This window comes from Epinephelus fuscoguttatus, linkage group LG1 (genome assembly GCF_011397635.1).
Source record: "Epinephelus fuscoguttatus linkage group LG1, E.fuscoguttatus.final_Chr_v1".
In the NCBI taxonomy this organism is placed as follows: domain Eukaryota; kingdom Metazoa; phylum Chordata; class Actinopteri; order Perciformes; family Serranidae; genus Epinephelus; species Epinephelus fuscoguttatus.
In genome coordinates, this window is record NC_064752.1 from 49588151 (window position 1) to 49597245 (window position 9095).

Consider the following 9095-nt stretch of genomic DNA (forward strand, 5'->3'; position numbering starts at 1 on the left):
CACACCCGGGATCGAACCGGGAACCCTCTTGCTGTGAGGTGACAGTGCGAACAACCACACCACTGTGCCGCCCCGGCGCTAGGATTATCAGGAAAAATGGTTATGTAAATGTCTTTAGGGTGGGACTCATATGAATCATGTGAAGTTTGATGGAGATTGAACCATTTACGCCCAAGTTATTGCAACTTCGTTTTTCATGGTGAGACCTCAAGATTCAAAACTCGGCAGCAGGCGCGCCATTCAATATTGGGCAAATCCTGTGATAACTTTTGATCACAATGTAGTCAGGCTCACATAAAACAAATTTGGAGCCAATCTGATTAAATCTGTTGGACAAGTTCGTTAAATCACAACAAGTGTGAAATGCCAAAAATGACCATGGAATTCAAAATAGCCGACTTCCTGTTGGGTTTAGGCAAGGGTTCCAAGAGGCTTTTTTGTACGTGACAGAATGTTACAGGTGCCTAACAAGTTTCATACATACAGGTCAATCCAGCTTAGGGGGCTGCTTAATTGAAATATTCTAGGGGGCGCTGTTGAGCCATCTTGGTGCATCGAAGCACAAAAATCACATCAGACAACAGGACTTGAGACTTCTGATGTGAATGCCACATTTGGTGAGTTTTCAAAGCATCCCTTGTCCCTTCAAAACGACATCATGTTTAATGGCGAACAAGGCGGCGCCATGGTGACAGCGTTTGATGAAAACTCAAAAGCTTCATTTTTAAGTATCATCAAGGTCTAAGGACTTAGATCAGCAAATTTGAGGTGGGTCTGATTAACCCGCTAGAAGAGGGACATCACAGAATGAACAAAGTAACTTTCTGTTGCCAGTAGGTGGTGCTATGACAGTGATTCAAATTTCCTCTGTAGACATTTTCAGGAATGGACTCTCATCATATGTGTTAAGTTTTGGAAAGATATGCCGACTTGGAGTCAAGTTACAGCAACATTTATCATCACTACGAAAATTCACCGCCATGCCATGGCCACGCCCTTTGACGAAAACTCACAGTTCCCACAATAAAGCATCATCAAGGTCTTATGGCTTCATTGACCAAGTTTGAAATGGATGTGGTCAACTTTGTAGGAGATATTCATCAAAGTCTAAAACATGGCATTTCCTGTTGCCCATAGGGGGCACTATAATTATCATTATTATATAACAGTTAGTTCCGACCGAGTAATCTGATTGGATGAGAGGCATTCCATGAGTGCTTATATAGAGTACAACATCGCTGGGACATGTAACAGTAAAATTACTCTGCTCACAGGTGTTATAAATATAATTAAAGCTGCAAGCAGCTGTGACTGGGCCCTCGCTCTCCCGCGCCACCGCGGGGGGCCAGCAGCACGCATCACTGAAGCAGTTATGTGCAAACTCAGAGTAAGTTAACCCTGACGTGGTGTGACATTTTATCTTCGTACTCCAAGAAAACCCCTATGGGGAGGGTTTTTTGAAAATTTCAAGGGGGACTATAGAGGCATTTTGTCCCCCCCATGGGCGACGTCCCTATCAGATGTAAGAGCTTGCCATTCTTGACCTGTGTATCAATTTTGTGAGGATATGAGGTCGCTGAAGCCATCAAAAAGCAACTGATTTGGTGGTGAGGGCGGTGTCATAGCCGCCACACCCCTTGACAAAGAGAAGAGCTTTTAATAACTTTTGATCAGCATGGTCTCAGCGGCTGAGGCTGCCGAGCAACCAGGGGCTGCGGGGAGATCCAGAGCAAGCATGGATTGGTGGTGTAAATGTGGGGCTTACTGGCCACTTTATTAGGTACACCTGTGCAATCTAATACAATCCAGTACAACAGCTCTGCCACACATTGTACGTTTACAAAGCTTTTACATTTTCAGCTTTTGTCAGAAAGGTGATTATTCTGCTTTATTATTGAGGTCGTAGTGGGTGGTGTTTGTTTACTGGACTGCAAGATGGTTACGGTAAAAATATCAGTGCCAGAGGCGGTCCTGGCTAGTTTTACGCCCTGGGCGAACCATCCCTCGGCGCCTCCCCCAACTCCCCAACCCCCCACCTCTCCCCACCCCCCACAGTACGATACCAGTGAAAGTATCACGGTTCTGAGTAGTATCACGAAACCACGGCAAGAATGATGCAGATGTGCCTTTTGTCATTTATGAAAAGGTAAATCACTTTTCTATAATACATCATTGATATTTCAATGGAATAAATTACTTATTGACTTATTCATGCTTCAAAAACAGCATCAATAAGTGATTAACCCTATGGGCCCCAGGCGTTTTTGGGGTATTTTTACTGCCTTTACTCCTAAGCTCATATCACAGTCATTATAAAGGCTACATACACATGCTATATCTTGTTGTTTTCAGGACAATGTGGGCTATCCAGATTTGCCATCATTTCATGTCCTTCTATGTGCCTGTATTTTATATAAATTTGTATATCAATGAAAAAAACAAATCCGTGTTACTAAATTCTTACATTTTTACATGTATCTCACCATAGCAAGTTGGAAAAAGACATATTCTGCCATTTATGAAGAGGGGAGACTCTCTGGAATCTGGCATTATAAGAACCATGATGCTGGGACATTCTGTCACTTCACAGCTGTCCAAAACATGTGGTTTGTACCAGGCGGACATGATTGCCAGTATTTTTTCATTATTGCAAGAAATTCCATTGACTCATTCACAAGTCAAAAATGTGTTTTATCTGAAAGAAACATGCAATATTTACATCTAAGATCATAGAAAAATAGTCAACCAAGTGCAATGATGTCCTCCAAGATAATATTTGCCACTTTGTTTGCAGTAAACAAAAATTTGGGCACGGGGGGTGGGGGTGGGGGTGGGGGCAAAGCTGAAGCGGCTGGTCTTGTCATACAAAGTTTGATGGAGTGTCAACTGGACAATATGGAGATATTTGCATCTTGAAAGCTTGACTACAAATGTGGATAAACAGGGAGAAACACACGCAAGCCTAAGACGTGGTAAGATACGATATTCCTCACTATATGAAGTGACTGATAACAAGATCTGTATAATGGGCTGTAAAGAAATTTGTCAGGTTTTTATTTTGTAGACAATTAATCTGGATTTTTAGCATGATGGGATGACAGTACAATGATGTGTGTGGTATCTCTGCTCCTGCGCTTTCATGTGATATGCGTGGCATTTCTGTGCGAGCCTGCATTCGCGAGTAATCCATCCAAGAGTAATGTGTGTGCAGAGCTGTATGAAAGCTCTGTTATACATCATGTTAGTGTAACTTCATCATTTTTTTCGCTGTGAAAACATTGGACTACCGACAACTACCGACAACTTGGCCTTGTCAGAAAGCTACAATTCCGCTGTTTCACGTGATATGCGTGGCTTCTTGCTATGATGCACAGTCGCGAAGAAAATCAATAGAGAAGAACAGGTGTGAATTTGGACGCACTATGCGTCGTTCGGGCCCATAGGGTAGGGCGGATCAAAATAAAAAAAAATAAATAAAAATCAACCAGCCACCCTCCTCCCCTGAAAAGTAACGAACAGTCCCTAAAGTGCGGTGAGGTTTGTAGGCTGTTACTGACACAAAGAGAGAAATGTGAATGGCTCGTTTCTCCTCTGACACGCCACATACCTGCGCCACTGCTCAGTTGTCCAGGTACTACTGGGCAGTCATGACACCAACGAAAGAGGAAATTACTGGACCTGGAGACGGGCTTGTGTGTCGCCGGTAAGCCGTTATCTTGCGTTTGACAGCTGCTCTCATGTTCCCTCCTTTTGTGAAGGTCTTGTTGCCGTCCTCTGCATACCAGGCGTCATATGCCCTGCGGCGTATTCCCCCGACATTTGTTCGGAATATTTCAAAACGTCTAGCTTTAAATGAACACTGAAGTTGCATCTTGTCGCCATCTTATCTGTTTACAATCAGCTGAGAGTGCGCAACTCAAATATCGGATGCATGTTTAATATGATGTGCATTCAGTCTGACACTGTCCAAAATTCAGGGAGACGTTAAAATCAGTTTAATCTGTGGCCACTGCAAAGTGAAATAATGTCTTGAGTGATTATCATCTGTGATAAATACCAATAGATTAATGAATACATTATTCCTCAGCTGTGGTACCAACACCGTCAGGCGGACGTGGCAGCAAATCCGCACCAAGCATAAAAACATCATTCAGAGTGGTATGTAACCGCTTCATTGTGTTCTCCACAGTGTGTGGTTAATATACTGTGTCAAATTTTAAAGTTGCAATACTGTCCTCAGCGAACAGAAAAAAAAAAGAAATGTGGAAGACAGGAGGGGGGCCAGCTCCTCCGCAGTACACCACGTCAGAGGAGCTGGCCCTCGCAAACAATGAGGGGAGGCCCATCATGGAGGGCATAGAGGGGGGCATAAAATCTGACCCCTGTGCCAGCAGCTCCCAGCATCACCTGTATGTCCAGGGTATGTATGGAGCCTTTGGTGTAAAGAACTCAATGCCTGTTTTGTGTGGCTTTGAGATGTGAAAATATCTATAACAATATCTGTCTACGTCTAATTTCTAGTTGAAGGAGACACAATGGTGTTAATGGAGCCACCGCCACATGTCCCTTGTGACCCCTCCCAGTGGTAAATATCATGGCAATTTGTCAAGCACTCTCAGTCAGGTTTGCTGTGCAGAATTCACATCATGCAGTGCTCTCCAATTGTTGTTCAGGTGGAGATAGATGACGAGGACACACTGTCTGTGTACTCAGAGAGGCCTTTAGGGGTAAATATACCTTTATCACTTAATTCTCGAATTTCTCCTTTAATCATGTAACCAAGCTTTGTTGCCCACTTATTTCACAGGGAGGAAGACCTCCATCAGTCCCCTCAGCCTACGGCCTCCACCTCGAGGCAAGCTAAAAAGCAAAATGTAAGGGTTTTATCATTTCTAGAAAAGTGAGCACCATGCTAAGTGAATCATGAACACAGTCCGACACCAACATGACTGAAAACATTAGTCATCTCTGCTGCTGAAGGTCTTTAAACTAAACTGCTCATACAGGTAGGAGCAGATACCATCCGAGCCCTCTACAAGAGGAACCTGGAACTTGATAATGAAAAAAAAGAACTGGAAATAAAAAAGCTCAAATTAGAAATTGGCATCCTGGAGATGAAGAGCAAGGTATTGTTGTGAACTGCAGTTTAAAATATTTTAGTTAGGCACAACTGACACTGTAAACTCATGACACTCTCTCTCTCTCTCTCTCCCCAGCACATGCAAAGACAATTAAATGAATAGATGGAACATTCAGCAAGTGGGTGATTGATTGTGTTTATTGCTGTGGTTGGTGTTAGGTGAAAAACTGGTTGGTGATTGCTTGTCTGATTGCCACACCAGACGGTTGGTCCAGGGTGATGGGGTCAACGACATCTGGTGCCATGAGTGGCACATGGGGTGTTCTCTCTTTTCTAATGGTTGCTATATTGTGCAGCACGACACAGGCAGTGATTGTCTCACATGCCCGCTCTGGGGACACCCTCAGGCCGTGCAGGCAGTTGAATCTGGATTTGATGACCCCAAATATCATCTCTATCCTGACCCTGCACTTACTCAGAGCCGCATTGAAGCGACTCTGAGATGGAGTGTCAGGGTCAGGATAGGGGGTCATCAAATACTTTGTGAGGGGATAGCCCTGTCCCCACGAGCAGTCCATCAAAGAGCCCTGTTAATAAAGTGAGAGGAAATCACGTCATCATTGCTGACAATCAAGAATTGACTGTCTCTGGAATATCTGCTGTACCTTGCTCAAACTGGTGACCCAGCAATGACTCTCTGAAGATTCTGGAGTCGTGGACGGATCCGGGCCACCTTGCCTCAACACTTGTGACCATGAGTTGGTGGTCACAAGTCATCTGCAACATGCATTTCAGGTTAATTTCACAATGACAGCACTGAAAAGGGGAACTAGTGAGTTCTTTTAAAGGAGACTCAAAAGGCTTATTAAGTGTGATGAAGAACTATAATAAAATGTGCTACGGGTGAATATTTCTGATACATATGCATACTACTGTGCAACACAATTAATATACCTGCATGCAATGTACATATGTGCCACCAGTCACCACACAAAAATGATACCAAATAATTTACCTGGACATTGATACTGTGAAAGGATTTCCTGTTGACAAAATCACCTTCATGTTCACCCAAGGGCCCTGTGATGGGGACGTGGGTGCAATCAATTGCACCTAGGACCCTGGGGAATCCTATTAAGGAATGTCATCTATATATTACATTTCACGCGAGTGAACATCATACAGCTTAGAATAGGGAAATAGTAATGTATACTACCGGCTATTTTGTAGAACGATTCTTTCACAGTTAATGTAAGAAATGACTGGGGAACACCACAAACATATTCAGTCTCTCAGTGAGAGCAAGAACAACTTATGCGTATAGCGCGGCAGACTGTGTTCTTGCTGAGATTTTCAGCATCACCGACTGAATGCATGTAGGTCCCCATGGCGAAAAAACGTAGTGCCACACACACTGTCTGTCCAACCGTGAGCGCACAGCTTCTCTTTGTGGCATTCCTGATGTCTGCATCAACCAGCGCGCATATGTACCGTATGCCCTCAGCTGAAAATCTATATCGCTCATGGAGCATATCATCAGGGAATGCCAGCGGGTCCGTGCGCTCACGGAAGACTCTCTCCCTCCGGAGTGATCCTCTTATAATCCTCGCACCCAGGTCCACCGGTGCGTCTACGAACGGCGATGCCATGATTAGTGGAGTTTGAAGGGGTTTAACAGTGAAAGGGGTGGCGCTTTTATGGCCGATTTGATCCGAAACTCAGAACATAACCTGCTCCCGACCAGGTTATGAGCTTAGCATAAGTTACCATGAGTAGTATAAGGGGACCAGCTTTGCGCGTGCATGTGAAATGCGCATGCACGTGAGACGTGCGTGCGTGCGTGCACGTGAAGCGCCCCCCCCCCCCTCCTTCCGGCCCCTCCCCCACTACGCCCCTCCCCCACTACGCCCCTCCCCACACTCCGCCCCTTCCGGTTCGCCCCACCCCCACCCCACACCGCCCCTTCCGGCCCCTCCCCCACTACGCCCCTCCCCTCCCCACACACACACACACACACACACACACACACCGTCATATGAAATCCGTCTCTCATTGGTTAAACATAGCGCCTCCTATTGGCTAATCAAAAGCCCCTCCTTGCGGACGGATGTGTGTGGTGTATATATACAAGGGATTTTCTTAACAGGACATCCTCAACTTCTCGGACGGCGAAGCTACGGCGGGACGAGCTCTGATTTTTTTCTTCAACGATCGCCTGTATTCTGCAAGACGTTTCTGCAACCATGTCTTCCTGCACCAGCAACAGCGGCATCGGGTCAAGCGAGCGCCCAGGTATGTCTGATGACCCGGCGACAGTTGTGGATGCTCGGGCCCCTTACAAGAAAAGGAGACGTGTAGGAAGTGGGCTCGTTACGTCGGAGAATCGTGAATTTGAGCTAGAGCTGGAGGATGTTAATGGGTATGTTTACAATGTTAAATATCAGGACTCTGCCCTGACCTAGACCAACCTGGTTTCCCAGAGAGTATTTATGTCTCGCAGTGGGTCAGCAAAACGGGCCCCGAGATGTACCGCATTGAGACGGATCGTTTTAACAAACGGCGGGAGGACTTTATTTTTCTCAGTGTGTGCAAAGATCGAGAATCTGTGATCGCGAGCAGAGGCCGCGACGCGTGGGGACAACAACCCTACCCTCTTACGCTTCAAGAGCGTGACGAGTGGTTTAAAACTGTTTTCTTTATTCAGTGGTGTGACTGGAGATCTCTGCAGAAATTGTTTGACGAAGCTGACAAGGGCATCAGAAGAGACAGGATCCTCTCTTCTTACCAGAGTGTTAGAAAACGTCTTCTTTTCGATGATGCGCAGACTAATGCGCGGGGTAGTCACCTTCCTTCCCTGTGCCGCCCGAAAATCATCAGACACATCGACTACTGATAAAGCCTAGGTTAGCATAACTTTTGTATTTTTGTCTTTTTTAAATTATGATAAACGCTGTATATGATTTTAATGTTGTTTTTCTGTTGTTTTTACAGGCAGTGTCTTGATCAGCACCCATGACGACGATGATACTAGAGGGTGTTGGGAAAACGATTATGTGGTGTGGAACCCTGGACACCTCATATGAAGCCGCTTGAGGCACTGCATGTGAAGAAGAAGAAGGAGAAGAAGGAGGAGGAGGAGAAGGGACATGTCTCGACACGGTCCCTGACAAAAGACGACGTGGACACGATCAAAGACTTTCTATCACGCTGCCAGTATCACGCAGGGCTGGAAAAAACAAGAGCTCTCTGCAACGGGTGTAAAATCAACCACCCGAGTCAGCGTCGACACTCTTGCTTGTATGATTTTGATCAGATCAGATGTATGTATTTTGACCAGATCCTGGACTCTGTATTCAACCCGTCTCTAGGAAAAGCTCTGCATTACCTGTTTGCGCAGATATCACCGGGGGCTTTCTCACAAGACAGGCTTTTAGGAGCGCCGAGACTCTGAGACACTATCTCAGACCCGGATGTGACGGACCATCTGCCAAAGAGGAAATGGAGACGGAGGAGGACCACAAGCACGAGACCGCTTTACGCAACGCCTTCACCGTGTGGACCAAGTGCTGCTGCTGCTGCATGTCGACAGATTTGTAATATTTACCGCAGAAAAAATGATGTTGTTCTTTGGGATCACATTAGCCACATATCTTTTCACGTGGAAAAGACGCCATGCCGTGAACAGACTGACATCACTTCTGCACGGGGTAATTACCGGTGACGGTGTCCCTCGCGAATGTGTTACATTCAACAACCATTTAAACGTTATAAGGACAAGTGTTAAAAATTGGAATGATACAGTGTGTGCGGCAGCACACAGTTCATCAGCCGGTTAAAGATGTGGTAACGGCATATTTCACAAACTGTAATGAGTCTGAGGCGTTTGCAACACGCCATGTTATTTGTCTTTGTGCATTTCTTTGTGATGCGTGTGTTTTGATGATTAAAAATGGTGTACCATTAGATGTTTGTGATGCAGTTCAGCACCTAGTGCGACACATGATAGACAGAGATG

At 45.4% G+C, this 9095-nt stretch overlaps 1 pseudogene; it reads right to left on the bottom strand.

Moving 5' to 3' along the window:
• Nucleotides 1–5202: 5202 nt before the first annotated feature.
• LOC125885844 (putative nuclease HARBI1) lies at nt 5203–6750 on the bottom strand (annotated as a pseudogene).
• Between the last annotated feature and the right edge of the window lie 2345 nt (nt 6751–9095).